This window comes from Falco punctatus (assembly GCF_963210335.1).
Source record: "Falco punctatus genome assembly, chromosome: 2".
In the NCBI taxonomy this organism is placed as follows: domain Eukaryota; kingdom Metazoa; phylum Chordata; class Aves; order Falconiformes; family Falconidae; genus Falco; species Falco punctatus.
In genome coordinates, this window is record NC_137581.1 from 120838477 (window position 1) to 120855737 (window position 17261).

General features: G+C 51.5%; 1 long non-coding RNA gene across 3 annotated transcripts in view; it reads right to left on the bottom strand.

Annotated features, from left to right (window-relative positions):
- Position 1: 1 nt before the first annotated feature.
- The window catches only part of LOC308059106, a 36895-nt gene continuing 19635 nt past the window's right edge, over positions 2–17261 (bottom strand). For all 3 annotated transcript variants that reach the window (XR_013926132.1, XR_013926133.1, XR_013926134.1), the window contains exon 3: positions 2–16406. This is a non-coding gene — a long non-coding RNA (uncharacterized lncRNA). The remainder of the gene's footprint in view (positions 16407–17261) is intronic.

The following is a 17261-nucleotide window of genomic DNA, read 5'->3' on the forward strand; positions in this document are numbered from 1 at the left end:
GTTGAAAGGGCTTTGATTGCCGTTCCCCTCTTCACACAGTCCACAGAAATCCAGACACAGGTGCCACCGTCACTTTCCATCAGATGCAACGTCGTCATTCTGCAGCTTAAGGTACCCGAGCGCTCGGGGTCCACTTTAACCATGACGGGCACTCAAGGATTTGCTGCCCTTTCCCTCCTCCACCGTTTAGAAACACCTGGTAGGGCAGCTTCCCACTGCGGGGCTACCGGCAGCCTCTCCTGCTCCAGCCCAGAGCTGCCTGGGCTTCCCTCCCCTGCTGTGCACCACAGCCCGCACTTGCCAGGGTCATGGGTGGATGGGACCGCCACACCTTGCTACCTCAGCTCAGCACCCCCACGTGCCCTCTCCTCCCGAAGCACTGCAGCCACACCATGCTCATTCAGAGTTTAACAGGTAGATAGGGATCCTTTCATCTCCAGGGGGTTACAGACAACAAGTGGTTTCGCTGGCAGATCGAGTCAGGGCTTCACGTTGCCTTCCTGCCCAGCAGCCTGCCCCACACGCCCTCAGACCCCCGGGGCCAGCTGCTTGCAGGCAGGGGGCTGCACCTGGGAAGTGCTCACAGGGGTCCCCCCACAGCACCCTGGGGAGGGCTCCGCTCTGGCAGCAGCAGTGACCAGCAGGCTGGCCATGGCAGCACCTGCCTTCAGCACAGCTGGGTTAGCGTGAACTCGCCTGAAATTATAACCGAACAAGCAATATTGCTTAGCCAGGCATTTAAAGGCAAAAAAAAAAAGCTTCCTTTGAAGAAGTAACCAAGTTATAGTCCAGCTGTTACTTATACAATTACAGCTTAATTTTGAGGTTATTAATTTTGAGGTTATAGACTTTTGCATGCAAGATTCAGATGAGAAGTTTGCTTCTAACACAATAATAAATTTGAGCTACAATGCAGATATTTTACCCAAGCAAGGCATTGGCAGATATCTAAGGAAGGGGCTTTTGGCAAGCAGGATTCCTCTTTTTCCACTGATGCAACAGAAATTGTATTTCTGTAAATACTGTTAAATATCAATCAAACTGAGCGTGCATCTCAGGCCACAGTCTTGAGGCACACAAAGAATAGACAAACACCCATTTCAGGTTCCAACAAAGATGTGCAGAACAACATCCAGTGCATCGCAGTTACCCAGGACCAGGCCAGGTCACAACACTGAGTGCATGCAAGAAGCCCTTCAGGCAGCCACGGGTGGGCTTGAATCAGACATCGGCCACATAGCAACGTGAATGTGAGTTAAAAAAGGTGTGTGTGGGGAAGGGATGAGGAGGATACCATCTCAGGTTAATTTTAGGCACCTACCTTTGGTGCTTATAGCAGCCCTAGGTAGTCAGTAGAATACCCAGAGGGTGATTCAGATCCCCAGAGCCCAAGCGTGGGCTGTGCCCCCCTGGGTGTGATGCCCACCTGCGCCCAGCACAGCAGCCACCCCGGTGCCCGCGGTTCTGTGGGGCGAGAAGTTGCACCTAGAACATGCCCTTCCCCTATAACAGCATCAAATCAAACCCAGGCTGCAGGGACCAATAGCAAAATACGTAGAACCCGGGCCCAAAGAGCTTGCCGTATAAATGGCCGCAGGAATAGAAGGCACATCGCTTACGGCACCTTGCAGTGGAGGATCCAAAAGCGGAATTTCAAGCTGCTGAAACCTTGCTCTCTGCTCAGATGCCCTCCCTGGGGTGCCACTGGGACATGTCCTGCTCTGCACCTCCACCCACCCTGGCTTTGCTGACCAGGGACCTCTGAAGACATGCCACCAGCTCATACATCCAGTTGCTCCTGTGAGCGCCAAGGCCCTATCTCCTTGGCAGGAACCGGTGCTACTCAACGCAAAAGTGGCTCCTGGCCAGTCTCACCTTCCCTGCCAAAGCACAAACGTTCGCTGCGTGTCATGAGCTGGAGAAAGCCCATAAATGCAGGCAGCTTCAGGGGCCCACCTGGCAATACACGTCTTCCAGAGAGGTGAGGAGCTGGAGATGGAGCTCAGCAAACGCCTCTTCCCAGCCTTCCAGAAGCCCCTCTTTGGGCAGAGGAGTGGCTGAGCCATGCCTTCAGCCAGCCGCCAGCCCCCACGTGCGCCAGGATGCACATGTACCTATCCCTGGTTAAGAAAAAGTATCAGACATTGGACCATGGCCAGAAAAGCATGCCGAAGAGCCTTCTTTTCAGGAATAAACATTATTTTCTCTAGGCCATGAGCTGGATTTAAGCCAGCCAGTCACAAAGAAGAGATTCATTATCAATGCCCAAATTACAGACGGGCATGTGCAAGTTCTTTGTAACCTCTGCTATGTACAGGCACACACAGTCCTTGCCCGCTCCCACCACCCCCAGCAGCACCCACAAGTGCAGCTCACTGGTGGCCACCTTGAGCAATGCTACCAGCACCCACGAGCTGATCGACGGCCACCAATGTGGCATGTGAAGGTGCAACCCCACAGTCCCTGCCCCACAACAAGCCACACGGGCCAGGCACCACCGTCTGCCCAGGAAGGCTGTTTCAGAGGTGTCGGCGCGGTCACCTGGCCACCTCCTGAGCGGGGCACAGCACCCTCTGGGGCGTGGCTCTGCGTGGGTACACGGCGTGAGAGGGAAGGCAAGAAAAGAAGAAGGATGCTTGAACTCTCTGAGCCAGAGACTTGGTGCTGCAAGGCCTTTGCTGCCGTGGCAAAGCCAGTGGGCGCACGCAGGGCAGTCCTGCCACAGGAAGCACCCTAGCAGGGATGCAACGGAGGGCTCGGCGTTTGGTATCGCCATGGGGAGCCCCAGGCCCCAAGCCCAGGGGCAAATGGTTACCCTGGGCTGTCTAAACACTAGGTGAATGTGAGGAGTGTGGGAATGCCACAGAGCTGCCGGGACCCTCCCAGGGTGACGGGAAGGAAACCGGGGGAACAGTGCACTGATGTGCAACACATTGGGTTAATTCCCCGACAAGCTGGGAAACAGGGAGAGCTTTCCCAGAGCATGTACTGGGCCTCTGAGTGTTTATGAAACAAAAGCCATTAGCGTTTCCCCGGTCTTTCAGGACCGTGTTCCTGCTGCTGTTGTAAAACAGCACGGACCGGCAGGAGTCAATGGAGATCTGCTGTTTCACACCAGCTGGAAGAGCACACTTGAGGTGGTACAGCTGTTTTTCTCACATGACTACTCTATATGATAAAACTTCTAGTTAACTACACAGTAAATGCGATGGGAAGACTCTTCTGCTAATTATTTCTATACCTTTAGGCAACAAAAAAAATCAATATGTAGAAAGAAAATGATAGTTAAATAACCTTGGCAACTTGTGCTGTAGGTAAATTAACAGTGTGGCAGTGGATGGGAACGCTTTCACAAACCAGGGTGCTGGTGTAACTGGCCTTGGGATGTGTGTCACCCTCCGAAGCCGCCTCCGCTCCCTCCGGTACAGCCTTGCAGCCCCCCACAGCAGGGTCCTGCAGCCCCCCGCCATGGCTGCCCTGGGGAGCCTACTCAGAGCAGACTGGGCTTCCCTACGCTCTTGTTCTGAGAAGTCTATATGCTAACAGTTACTTGCTTTAACTGTATGGAACAGCCAAAAGGAGGGCAAATGGCCTTAGCGGCCATGCATCTGCACTGGCGTAACGTTGCTCACTACTTCTCACAGGGGAATAAGCGTTTGCATTCAGTCACACTGCCCCGTAAGGCTCACCCTGGTGTAATTCTATGACTCCTCAATAACAGTACAGTACCTCCTCGCACATGCAAGGAAAGACCAGACCTCAGGATTTACACCCAAGGGGGTTGTCATTTTGCATGCTCTGTTTCACTCTGCCCATTTTCATCACCCTTGAGAGGATCCGCGTTTCCGAAAGCCGCTGCAAGTTTGGTTGAAGTTGGGCACCCAAACCCCAAGTCAGCCTAAGAGTTACACACATCTGAAAGCCTTAGTACGTTAACTTTGTTTGTCAGCCGCGGAGTTAGTTTCATTGATCTGAAAGCAAGATAACGATTTACAAAACAAAACCACAACCACTTGTTAGCTGTAAGTGCCTTCATATATGCTGCATTAATTCAAACACGAATTAGACATGGAAATGCAGCTGAAGCACTCGGTGCTGGTGGAGCGATGCTCCCTTCCAGACTTCTCACATCAAGTCCCGTCCTGCCGCGTTCCCATGCCAAGCTGGCAAGGGCCTGTGCCCCGCCAGGAGATAAAGCCGGCTGCCGCGCGAGAAGGCGCATGCAGAAGACATGTCTAGCAAGTACGGTCTCATGACTAACATTTTGTTTCTGTGATAACATGCTTGGCCACCTACACAACTAGCCCTCTGAATAAATACTTTGCTGCATGGGTTCCCATGAGCAGCAGACCGATGGGAGAGCAAGATAAGCTTTTGCTGTCGCTCTCACAAGAGTTTGCTAGGTCTAGACTATCTTCCAGATCTCATACAGAGCTCTTGTAGCTCTGTTTTCTATCAGTCCCTTTGGTCAGGCCCGCTGTGCCACCACTGGGGTGCCAGACCACTGCTTTCGTTCATACCAGTGCATCGCTGAGCTCCCAAAATGCCTGTGTAAACCGCAGCAGGGCAGGTAGGATAGCACGGTGAAACCCCTTCCCATCAGCCACAGGTCACATCCATCAGGACAGATGGGCTTTTCAGAACTGATGCTCAGCAGCCCCTACCTGGTGAACACACCTCCCCATCTTTTCCCTCCCTCCACAATGTCCTAGACTGATGCTCTTTGAGAGGCACATCTCATGGATCCATTACACACCAGCGACAGCCTTTGCAGCTTACAAATCTTCAACAACAGAGGTTTTCTGGCTTTCAAACACAAGATCACAGGCTTGTTCACAAGAGTGAGTCTACATCAAAGCAAACTGCTGGGGTAATTGCATTAGCCAGCTCAAGCTCAAGATAGGCACATCCAACAGCCGGCTTTTCTATCGGCGCCACTGGTTGCCTCCATTTGCTCCAGGTTACGCTCTCAGCACTGAGCGCAGAGGAACCTACGCATTGCTCCCAGGCCCTCAGCACCATGGGGTCGTTTCCACAGTACAGGATGGGCTAGCTAGGAACGGCCACCCAAAAATCACTGTGTTGCAGAGCGGGGTGACAGCTCTGCAGAAGCAGCATTGGACAGCCCGCCCGTGCCAGCAGCCAGGGGAGCCCTGCAGAGTGGGGACAGCGCAGGGAAACCCAGGACCATGCCCATGTAAAAGGACAGGGTCATCCCATCCCCACTGGCATGGAAGGAGCCCATTCTCCAGAACACACCACATGTCCAGAAAAGCCCCCAGGAGTCTGGAGACAGTGGGATCCCAGTGGGGTGCACAGGCAGGTGGGTAACCTCGGCAGGGAGCTGTGAGCAGGCTGCACCCAGAGGCACCAGCCCCAGAAAGCAGATTGTCAGGAGCAGCTTTTCAGTTGGATTTTCCAACACCTGCCATCAGTAGGCAGTGAGGGGCCAGCCTGGGGCGCAGGGGACGAGAGGGACATGTGCAGGGCTGTGAGTGCCCCAGCCACCAGCGGCTACCAAGCACAGGCTCTGTGCCAGCACAGACCACCATAGCAATCACGGGCAGCTTCATTTCTCAGGGCTCTTTAAGCTCTACCACCTCACCTCCTTTTTTTGGGTTGTGGTTTTTTTTTTTTTTTTTGGTTTGTTTGTATGAGGAGACTCCTTCCCCTGATATCTTTAATTAAGAGGGTTGTGTGTTGTTTTTCTTTTACTGTGCGGTAGCTTTTATCTAACAGGTATATGTAAAAAGCATGCCTGGGGAAAATCATATTCATGGGAACAAACTTAGCGAAGCCACTTTAACCCGGCTGCTTTTTTAAGCACCACCTCAGGGCAATCCCTTGAAGATATTTACACTGCTCCAGTGAGTTAGAGGCTTCTGAAAACTCCCACTGGTGCTGGTTGCCTTTATTCCCCTGGGTGCAGGCAGTGGGAAGCACCCCTGTCCCTCTGCTCTCAGCCTGCAGCATTCATGAGGAGCTGCTCTCAAGCAAGGGGACCAGCTCCACCCTGCAAACTGCTGAGAGCCCCAGCCCCCTGCAGCCCTCCAGCAGCACAGGGGCTGCAAACGCGACTGTGAAACTCACACAAATCCAAATAGCTGCATAAACCACTGCCGATGAGACACCCCGTGGCTACATCACATAGGCCAGGTACACATAGCAATTTTATTTTTCTTTTTTTGCCAGAGAAGTTGTCAGTGTGGGTTTGTGATGTCTAAACGATACAACTTCTGCCAGCAAAATGTGCCACAGCCGGTACCGCAATGCTAGCAAATCTCCAAGAGAAAGAGAAGGGTCAGGTTAGGGCTGGAGTTTGGAGAGGCACCAGGTGTTTTTGCAGTATTTTGTCATTCCTTTTAGATAATAAAAACCTGCAATATAATTTCTAGATTCAACTTCAGTTTCTCTTAAAAAAATCTATACAAACTACCTTAAAAGATCAACACAGAGCCTCCTGAAGTCCACATCAAAAGGGTTCTCTAAAGGGAGCAGCTTCTTCCCAAGTAGCCCAGGTGCTGAGGCCCATGCTTTTGTAGAGGGAAGACCCACAGCAGAAGGAGGGGGAGATGCAATCAGGGTGAATAACACAGTCCTGTTGCAAATTTCACCAGCTTTAAGTATTCAGAAATGAGGGGCCAGCCCGTGCCTTCTCTCCCACATAGACCTTTCCCATGCCAGTTGGAAAAAAATATCCCCACAAGGATAGCTTGTAAATTCAGGACTTTAAGGAGAGAAAAAAAAAAAAAAACCACCAAAAACCCAAACATCTGGGTGGTTTCCCTTCAGGTGCCTGAGCGAGGGGAGTTTTCCAGCCACAACCCCAAAGGTTTTCACCAGCGCAGCTCCCTCCCGGCAGGCACAGCCGGGCAGGTGGCAGAGGCTCCTCGGCAGCTGGAACCCCGAGTTGCAGGATGCAAGGGAGCAGATATGGGTGAAACGAACCCGGTGCAGCCGCCGTGACCCCATTTGCAGAAGCTGGCACGGCTCTGTGGGACTCACCAGTGTGGTTTTGCCATCTGCGGACGGGCGCCCTGCGGGGAGAGGGAGGCAGAGGGAACCCATTGGGCATCTCTCCCTGGTGGAGGCTGGTGGAGTCTGGTGGAGTTAAAAATTGCCAAAACCAGGAAACATATGGGGAGGGTTAGGCAACTTAAATTCAGGCTGCATCTGCCAGTGGAGAGGGAGCCACACACGAGGGCCCAGCGGCACTGCTGCCATTGGGTTTTATTGCCTGCGTTGTGCCCAGACAGCAACAGCCCTCGGGAGAAACAGTCTCGAAGCGCTTCCAAAAACACGTGCAGGGCCTTGCTGCTGAGGAGGCTATGGCTGGCCCCAGCTGAAAGAGATGTGCTCACATGTCTGCCCCACTGCCTGTGCCCAGGGTCAGTGCTGCCCAGCCCTGGGGCATGATCCTGTGCTCTACATGCCCCGCCAGGATGCTCCATGTGCCCCACAGGGATGCTCCGCACACCCCACCGGGGTGCTCCGCACTGGTGCCAAGCTGCAGCACTGGGAGCATGGCGGGGCAGCAGTGGGGTGCAGGCTGCTCCCCTCGAGCCGAATGTGCTGGGGGAGAAAGCTCGACCTCACCATCCCAGTGCCGCAGCCGCTGTTGGGGCAGGACCCCAAGCCAAGGCAGAGCTTTGACCTGGCTCCTTGCACGTGTGCCTTGCAATCTCTTCACTCATCCAGTTTCTGGTATGAAATGAGCTCAAATTTTTATCTATCTGCTGAAAATGCTGGACAGGAACACAACCAGTTATTTCCAGACAACTCCCTTTGGTGGTTTTCTGGTGTTTCCTTTCCTTCTCCTGGCCAGTCGCTTCACCACGACACTTTTTCTGCTCCTTTTCTGGTTGTGGCACAGTAGAACATGGAGTGAGAGGGAAGGAGCAGAAGGGCGTTTTGCTGCTGACAGAGATGTCTCTGACCCTCCCGGCTGCCGTGGTGTGTGGAGACGGCTATGTGCCTCGTGCCAGGATGCTCGCTCAGCCACCCCTGCTATCTCAGCAGCACCAGCAAAACCGGGCAGATCCCCATGCACAGGCTGTTAGTGGGGAAACTAACGGGGGAGAGTGAGAAAATAAAAAATATCGAACATTCACCAATTTTCTTGGGACTCTCTTACACTGCAAACATGAACGACCAAGGCTGGTCTCTGACTGTTGTTAAGACAGGAAGAAAAAGGGTCCAGGTCCAGAGCCAAGTGTCACGGCACGGCTTGTGCCCCGCTGCCAGCCTTCCTGCCCCCCGGCCAGCAACCGGGGACTGTCACTGTTGCCCGGGAGGACAGCCCCCGCGGAGGCAAACCCACTGCCCACCGTGGGAGCCAGGGCTGGGCTCAGCACACGGGCAGCCAGGCGGGGTGGCTGCCCAGGGGACACGCTCCTGAGCCCGCGTTGGCCCTGCGCCGGTGGCTGGTGCAGATGTAGTTGCTCTTCCAGTGCTTGCACTGGGTGTTTCACATGGGGGCCTCTGGGGCCCACTTTGGGAGACCTTTTGCAGCCCAAATCCCTGTCTGGCAGCTCTGAGGCTGCGGTCTCACCTTTGGGATGATACACATGTACCTCTTACACTAACAGGCACAGCAAAAGCTATCCTATGGAGTCTCTCGCATTGCTCGCAGCGAAGGAAACCTGCTGGCAACACAGGCAGTCTTTGCAAAAGGCCCAGAGCTTCTGCTGATGCCACCCCATCACCATGGCCCGGAGCATCTGCTGATGCCATCCCATCACCACTCCTCCATGGAGGACTGGGCTAGGGCTCTGCCAAGGTTTCCAGACGAGGACACCAAAATACAAGTACGTGGATATTGGTCAAGTTGGGGGTTTTGACCCAGAAGATGAAACAGAACTACAACGATGATGATGATGGCAATGAGTATTGTTTATTATTATTGTTGTTGTTGTTATTTATAAATTGCTTGTTTCCAGGAGGATTCAGGAGCTCCAGTCTTACTCTGGACTCCACACCTAATAGGAGCATGTTCCTGTCCCAAAGAGCTGCTCAGCTTGTCCCTGACCACAAACTAGCAGCCTGAGGTAGCGCAGATAACATCATGGCCGCATACCAATCTGTTCTACCACCAGCCTGGGATGTCAGAAACGAGCACCACTGGGCTAAAGCTCCTAGAACAGGCATTGGAGCCCTACTTGAGCCATGTTTTCACTTGGGAACTAAGAGACTGTGCTCTAAATCACACATCCAGGCATCTGACACTGTAAAACAGCTCCAGCCTGGTGTTAGGTGTTTAAATGTCAGTCTTCTCCGAGCTTTCATATCAAAGGGCAAACGCTGATGGGAGAGAGGCAGAGCAGTGCAGCAGAGAGGTAAATAAAGGGGAAGGGCCTCAAGAGGCTCACAGCTGCCCTGGTATAAAAGAATCATCTTTCAAGCTGATAAAAAATGTTACAGGTGCTGATAAGAATAATCTCCCAAGCTCTGATAAGAATACAATGAAAACAAGCCTTTTACAATGCAGCGCTGGGGAACCACAGCCCCGTCCTGCCCAGAACTAGCCTTTCTAGCTGCTGCTTCCCTGTGTCCTGCGGCAGTGCGAGCACTGGAAGGAGCTGCCCGAGCCTTCCTCCCCATCCCACGACCCGCGCGGCGCAGCCAGGCAAGGGCTCGATGGCCTCCACCCTATTGAATATGGAGCAATTCACTCCATAGCAACTGAAGCATGCAAATAATTGCATTGACTTCAAATGAAGTTATTCCTACGTTTAAATGCTCTGCTGAACCGGGGCCAGGGTGCTCAGAACTCTGGTGTATCAAGTTTGAAATGTTTTGGAAGGCTTTAAGTGAAAGGCAATGTTTTGGGAAATAAGGGGGAGGAAAGTGGGCGGGCAAGCAGCTCTCCCACTGAATAATAGGTCAATTATTTGTGAAGTTTGCAAGGGGTACAAATAGAGAGGAGGAGAGTGGTGTAAGGTCTGAATCTGTTTGGACATTAGTGTTAACCATGACCTACCACCTCACAGCCACACTGACCCAAAAACTGGGCTGGCTGTACGCTTAGGAAATTGAATTAAGAAATACATCCTTTAGTAACCTGTGCACACAACTTACCTGCTTTCTCCCCCTGCTTCCATCACCATACAGGAATGTGTTCAGCCCAGCCAGCCTGCCTCTCCTGAAGGGATGGGATGACTTCCACAGCACAAAAACCGGCTGAAATTCTGCACGTCCCAAACTGAAGAAGGTAAATATGTTTTTTGATGGAGCTTCAAGTCCCTGAAGCCAGCTAAGCACAAACACCTACCCATGCATGTGGAGGGATGCCTGTAATGCAGCGGGACCGCCGCTGCTGGTGCCAGGCACGGAGCCATGTTGCCAGGCCGGTCACGTTCACAAGGTGGGCACCGGGGTGGCTCCCCCAGAGCCACCGGCTTGGCTGGAGGGAGCAACACAAAAGCCCACGGCCCTGACCTGCTGGGGTGGGCCACGGCCGAGTGCAACGTGGGTGTTTGGCTGCCGCCTCCGGGAGGGCTGTGGGTGGAATTTAGAAAAGTGTTAAGCAAGAATGGAAAACCATAACCTCATGCCGAAAGACCAGGGGTATCCTTCACTGTGGTACACTCCTGAAAGGTCTCACCCCAAGGACCTGGACATACCAACTGGTTCATTCCCTTCCTCTCCCAGCACATCGCTGGCTTCCTCCTGCCCTAACATACGTACTTTGCACTTCTCACGTCTGATCTCAGTTTATTCCAAAAACAATAGATGAAAGCCAGCAAGCATTAAAGTAAATAGGAGTTTTGCTCTCAACCGCATTTGGAGCAGAATTTGACCCAGAATTAAGAGGACACTTTCTACTGGAGATCCAGCAGGTTTCTGATGCTGTTCCAGTAGCTCCAGGAGGCACACCTGCTCTTGGATCTGCATGGCAATTTCTGTGGTTTGGCCACTGAAGGCAGTTTTATATTATTTTTAAACATTACCATTAAAAACAAGGAGCTTTTTTTTCTCTTTTTGCTCCACTTCACTTGTTTTGCAAAAAGCTTAGACAGAACTGAAAAACCATACAAGTGACAAAGCCATGCAGAAAATATTCTCAGGGTCGTGTACAGACGGTATCTACCACAGCTGCTCACCCAGCCTGAACCTCTCCCCCGAGAGACCAACCGGAGCAAGACGACTGCTGCAGAAGCTGCACCACCGGTTCCCAGGGGACCTCAGCAGCCTCTGCTCCGTGTTTCTGCCTCGCTTCTCTCCCACTAATCATAGGAATTGAATGGCAGGTGAGACTAGGCTGATAGACCTCTAAGCGTTGCAGTCCCCCCGTTACTATCATCTTACACAGGGAGACGGAGGCAGAGCCACCAACTCCACATGACAGAATCAGGCTGGGCAGGAGGCCAGGGCTGTGGTCAAGGGCTTCCCACCACTAATCCCCGGAACAGATCTTACGCTCTGACCATTGCATAAATCACATCACATGGCATTTGCTATAATGATCAAATCAGAAGTGAAAACGTAAATAAAGACATATAAAAGTGCCTCAAGTGCTATTGAGCAGCTGTTGCAGCAGTTTTCCACAAGCATTACCAGTGGTGCAGAGGACAGCTCCAGTTTAATGAGGTCAATGGGGTAGCGCACAAGCCATGGGGAAACAGTCCTGTATGATGTGCCTGCTCCAGGAGAGTTGGGCTGTGGGTGCAAAGGAGAGCCTCTAAGCCGCTGAATATGGTTTTTGACAGTTTGGGATAATAACAAAAGTGTGTGGTGTGAGCATATGTGAAATGATGCTCAGGCAGGCACCAGGAACAGTTTCTACATATAATAGGGGTGGGGTAAAAAAAAAAAAAATCCCACAGGTTTAAATCAGAGCAAAGGCCACAGGAAAGAGATATTTCCCTCCGAAAGAAATGAAAGGCACCTTCCAATATGACCCAGCTATGGCAGGAGCGCAGCACCTGGAGAATTTGCAGCCTGCCTGCCACCAGGATACGGGAAGCAATAACAGTTGAGCAGGTCGTTCCTGCCTGGGAGCCGGCTGAAATCGGACCCAGCATTTGCGTCATCACCAATTAATTAGTAACTGCTTCAGGTAACTCGGGCCACCGGCCAGGGCTTTTGGGAATGGCTGCGGCCGGATGAGAGCTGTCATATTTCTGATGTCAACACCGAGGCTTTGCGGTGAACTCTGCCGAGTCACGTAAGAGCGGCCGGGCTGGCGGGAGAGAACGGCTCCCGACGCACCGAGCTGCTCAGGGTGGCGTCGGGGCCACGCGGAAGGAGGTGCCACTCCAACTCACGTCCCGCCAGCGTGCAAAGGGGGGGCTACAGTGGGAATTCCATGGCTGAAGGGTTATACCGACAGCTAACCCCGCAGCAGGGGACATGCCCACCGCCCGCCAACGCACGCGTTGGCCAGTACAAACCATAACACAGGAGATGCTCCTTCAGCCGGCTTGACTTGTAGCACCGCGCTAATCGAACTTGCCAAAAAGCCTTTTCTTGAAGCAGGAAGAGCAATAACACGGCAAAATTGGGGCAGTTATGGAAAATGCCTTGACATTTTCTATAATGAGACATTTTCATGGTTACTCTAGATCCAAAGAGAAACATTTCTATCGCGTGTCACAAGCTGGCTGATCCAAACACCATCTGTGAGATGTGGTGTCCCCCTGGCTCAGCAGCTCTCAGCTATTCATTTCCGCGACAGCAGGTAGATGTGTCAGCAACCAGGAGATGCTGTTGGCCTCTTACAAACCTGCAGACCCCAGTTTTAGCCCTACCAAAGAGGCAAGTATTTTCAAATCATGGTAATTTTTTGTCCAATTTAGAAAACAAAGAAGGAAAAGATACTATTGCTGCCATTTCCACCAGATCTCCTTTCGGAGAGACTTGGATAGACCAAACCAGCATTCGCCATCTCAATCGGGGAGGGCCAGGGGAGACACTCAGAAGATTTTAGACTTTTAGTGCGGCAGCGAGCTACCACAGCAGGGGCAGGGGCACGGCTGGGCACCAAGGACATGGGAGGCCTGCGAGCAGGCGAGGCAGGCTAAGCACAGCGGCTCTCAGCAGGCTGCATGCAGTAGAATCGACAAACCAGTGCTCTGCAGATACTGCTGAGGTTTCCCCTCAACAAAAAAAAAAGGTCAAAAGTTGACTGGGGGACCAACTGCAGTTCATGTAAAATTTCTTTCACTCCAAATCCACAGTTTCTCATTAAAAATTATACACCATTACCACTCAGAAACACTTTGGTAGGAGAGAGGGAGCAAAGGGTCAACTATCCAGTCCGTATGGATTACAAAAACATAGCCAAGTTTACTGCTGTAGAGGTGTGGAAGAGTTACCCAACCTCTGTTTCAGGTCAGAAAATAATGCCTGGCTATTAGCTTGTTAGTTGGTTCTCATAAGCAAGCTAATCACCGACTTTCACGGCTTTTGGATTAGATCTCTAAGAGGTTTTAGGTCCTGGCATCTGCTGCCTTGTTTACAAACAAAAGCAGGGGAAAAAAATCCTCATAAAGCAATAAGCAAGGCAAAGGAATACAAATACTACAGAGCTGGAAGGGAGACCAACTACTTAGTACCACTACCATTTTCCATTAATCACTCCCAGAAAAAAAATAATTGTTACTAATGCACACATACTATTTCTAGAACCCTCTTACTTAAAACCCTTAGATGTTTTCTGTGGATTGCTGATGTAACAGTCTGGAGCCGAGTGGAGCTCACACCTACTGTGGTTTGGGTTCCACCTGTTTGTAGGTAAACCCTGACTTCCCGCTGTTAGGCATATCCCTCTTCCAAGAGCCAGAATGTGAAGACTAACTGTTTGTTTTCATTACTTTGCTATCGCCGAGTTATATTGTCATAACATCCAGACCCTGTTCCAAAAGGCAGCACACCCGTAGCGAATAGCCAGGGTGCAGCCAGGCTTGATCATCCATGGAGTGCAAGTGCATATGTGCTTCAGCAGAGAGACAGGATGCTTGTAAGGGTGCAAAACACAGTTCTGTGCTGCATGTGGAAGCTTTAGAGAGAGCAGAGGAAGGGAAGAGAATAGGGAGCTGTTGGACTAAGCTGTTAGTGCCTTTCTTGAGAGGACCTTGCATCACTGCTGTTCTTTTCTCGTCACAAAAGCCCATGTTTGGAGAACTCAGGATATAAAGCTACATACCTTACCATCAAAAGAAAAACTATGCAGGTTAATGGTAGCACTCACCTGCAAACCCAGTCTCACAAGGTACCACGTGTCCACCCCTGTAGTAAAGTAACACGACAAAAGCTATTCCAAAGCAATAAAAGCTAATTCAAAGCAAGCGGTAAGACTGACACTCACTGCAGCCCTGCCATCGTGCTGGGGACCACTGTGCACACCCTTGGGGTCACAATCAAGGCACATACAGCAACCAGAGAATGCCTGTCCCAGTGCGGAGAGGTCTGCACTGAAGGGGAAGGCTTACCCTGGGCTGATACGGGGAAGCGCATGCCTGTTAGGAAGATCTCTTCAGCAGCGAGTGACGAAGTCCACTTGATGCAAAGGTTTCCCTGTTAAGAAATACAAACCAGACATTGTGTGTGCATTTCCAGACCAGCACAGATATTTTTATTTTCGTTCTGCATACATCCCCAGAGATTTTCAGAAGAGGTTTCCAGCCATCTGGATTTTACTAGTCAAGACATCCTCAGCATCTTGTCTTTTTATACACAGGGTGGTTTGGTCTCACAAGCAGCAGCACGTGGACTGTGCCCCTTCAAGTATCCAACATTTCTGCTTTCCATAAGGAACAAATCCTTTTTCACTCAGTTCAAGCAAATTGTCAAGGGAGATGGGTGATCATGTGCTCCCAACGCTTTTGCGTACTTTCTCTTGTTCTGGTTCCTTGTTCTAAGCCTAAAACTAAGGTCATTCTGGGCAAATATTTTTCCATGTGAAAAACTTATTTTCCATTCCAGGGTTACAAGCTGTTAGCAAAATGTATCTTGGTTGGGAATTAAGCCCTGCCAGAAATGCAGAAGTGCGTAAAATTCAGGGGAAAGGAAGTCTCTAATCACAAAAAAATGTCTCAAACTGGAAAAAAAGAAGGTGGGGGAGGGAGGTAGAGCAACTGGTTAGCTTGAACGAAGTGGAGTACCCGCGAGCATTTGGTGCCGCCCCTTCTGCTAGGTAAGGTTGCCTGCTGGTACCAAAGAGCCCACCAGCAATTGCTTCTTACCAATTTCATTTTCATGGCTTCTGGCCTCAAGGAGGCAGTGGGAGTGAAAGAGGGCAGCAGGGTGTTAAGACATACCCACTACCCACCATTCCAGTTTCCCACGTCAGTGTGGGGCTGGGCCAGATGGAGGCTGCTGGGGACCCCCGCCACAGGCAGCCAGCACCTCGGGGCTCCCCCAGTGAGAAGCAGGGTCCGGCGATGCCCGGGAGCAGGAACAGGAGCCCACCCAGCACCCCTGTGGCAGGGTGAAACCCAAAACCTCCCTGCGAGTGGCCGCAGCCCCCAGGTTGAGCTGTGCCAAAAGGTGGGCTCCCCCGGGCAGCCCCGCGCTGGTGCCCAGCTCTGCCTCCCCGAGCAGCACCCACCACCACCCTTTCTCTACTGGCATGACTGCCTTGGTAGAGTTGGAGTTGTGCATTTGCCAGCAGTCCTTATTTCCCAAGAAAATCAGATGCACAGCTATGCCAGAAGTTTCTATGCTGATATGGAAAAAAAAACAAGTCAATGCAAGAAACAGCAAAAAAACCCATGTCAATACAAAAAAATAACCAAAAATAGCACACTACGTCTTCAGGGGAGCAAACGCAAAGAGCTAAGTTAAAATCATTATATTTTATGTGCAAATGAAAGAGCAGTGTCTTCCACTTCTGTCCAAAAAGTTTATCAAGCAGCACATCACACACAGCAGCAGCTCCACCTCAAGAATTAACTATATAGATACACACATATCTGTGTGTAAGTGTATATAACACTCACATTACCCAGGATATTTGTATAGCTTGGATTTATGTATTGTACAATAACGTTACCGTCTCTTGGTTTCTTTGCCCTTCCAGCTGCTATGCAGAATCCCAAAACTTACATGATTGCATGTTATTTCAGATGGAGAGCTGACAGCAGCATCCACCACAGAGCACAGACAGCATTTATTCGTAATTCACATGAGGGTTTTTTTTACCCCGGCCAGATCCCACAAGCTGTCCAGCTGCGCACGCAGACACTGGATATCAGTTTTGTAAATGGATGTTACTAGTGCCCAGGATCCTAAGGCCACTAAAGATTTATTCTGAATGGGCAGAAATGAGCTAGACTTAACCAGGGCAAGAATTTGTAAAAGGCACCAATTTGCTTCAAAACAGGAGAATAAGGTCAAACCCTCTGCTGCTCTCTGATATCTGCATGATCGTCCAGCAGCACGGATTTTGACAGCGTGGAAAGAACCTGGGACAAGATAACATGTGAGTCACTCAAAACGCAGGCTCGCCCTGCAAGACACAGCTGCAGCTCACGCAGCTCCTGCAGCCCGTGATTCACCCCAGCTACGCGGGATTTCATCTCCATCCAAGTCATCCCGGCACTCCAGCCGCGATGTGCAGCCAGTAGCAGAGCCAACATTGCGACATGACCAAATGGCCTGCCAGCTATGATTTCTGACGCGTCTTTCCGAAGCCTCTAGCTGACCTGTACATGGCAGCTTTGCTGAGTTTTTCCTGAAAAAACGGGAAGAGGAAGGCACGCCGACAGAGCAGAAGCCCCGAGCCTGGGGCTGTGTCAGAACTAGAGCAGGAGGTCCCTGAACCTCTAGAAATCCAGATCAGAGGGGACGCAGAACACAGTGCCACACTGCTCCCCATCATCCTTCCCAGCCTGCGCTGTTGTAGCTGGGGACATCCAGATTCCCTACGTGCCTGGAGCGCAGGGAAAGAGGAGCCCTGAGAAAGATGTGTTCCAGGTCGCCTCAGTACTGAAGGCAGGGAAATTCCCAGTCTAGCAACAGAAACATCACCCACCTACCAAGAGAAGGATGAATCACCTCTTAGTAATTCACAAACTATGTGAAACCTTGATTTAGTGGTAAGCTGTGGCAAGCAGGCTGGGCAGTGCGGCTCTCGCCAGGCTCCGCAGCTGACAGAACACCCTGACACCAGCTGTAAGAGGAAGCAGCCCCAGCACAGCGCTCCCGCGCTTATCGGCAGGACGGAGCCTGCTCTTCAAGTGCAGTTTTGATCTGAAGAGTGACCGCCTTGAAAAGCTCCCATCCCTCCGCGGGCTGTGGGTGAGTCAGAGGGCAATAGG